Source organism: Aquarana catesbeiana, linkage group LG06 (genome assembly GCF_042186555.1).
Source record: "Aquarana catesbeiana isolate 2022-GZ linkage group LG06, ASM4218655v1, whole genome shotgun sequence".
NCBI classification, from domain to species: domain Eukaryota; kingdom Metazoa; phylum Chordata; class Amphibia; order Anura; family Ranidae; genus Aquarana; species Aquarana catesbeiana.
The window spans coordinates 412032552-412033350 of NC_133329.1; positions in this window are offsets into that span (position 1 = coordinate 412032552).

Genomic DNA, 799 nt, shown 5'->3' on the forward strand with positions numbered 1-799 from the left:
CACACTCCAAGAGTGATAATATGAGCCTCACATACACCAAGAGTGATAATATGACCCCCCCCCAGACCCCAAGAGTGATAATATGACCCCCCCCCCAGACCCCAAGAGTGATAATATGACCCCCCCCAGACCCCAAGAGTGATAATATGACCCCCCCCAGACCCCAAGAGTTGATAATATGCCCCCCCCCCCAGACCCAAGAGTGATAATATGCCCCCCCCCAGACCCCAAGAGTGTGATAATATGACCCCCCCCCAGACCCCAAGAGTGATAATATGAACCCCCCAGACCCCAAGAGTGATAATATGAACCCCCCCAGACCCCAAGAGTGATAATATGAACCCCCCCCCCCCACACTCCAAGAGTGATTAACATGACCCCCCACACCCCAAGAGTGATAATATGAACCCCCCCAGATCCCAAGAGGTGATATTATGAACCCCCCCAGACCCCAAGAGTGATAATATGAACCCCCCCCCCCCACACTCCAAGAGTGATAACATGACCCCCCCACACCCCAAGAGTGATAATATGACCCCCCCCCCCCCACACCAAGTGTGATAATATGACCCCCCCCCCACACACACACTCCAAGAGTGATAATATGAGCCCCACATACACCAAGTGTGATAATATGACCCCCCCCCCCCACACACACTCCAAGAGTGATAATATGACCCCCCCCACACTCCAAGAGTGATAATATGACCCCCCCACACTCAAGAGTGATAACATGAAAACCCCCCTCCCCCCAGAGTCTTATACCCACCATGGCCCCATGGTACTCACTTGGCACACT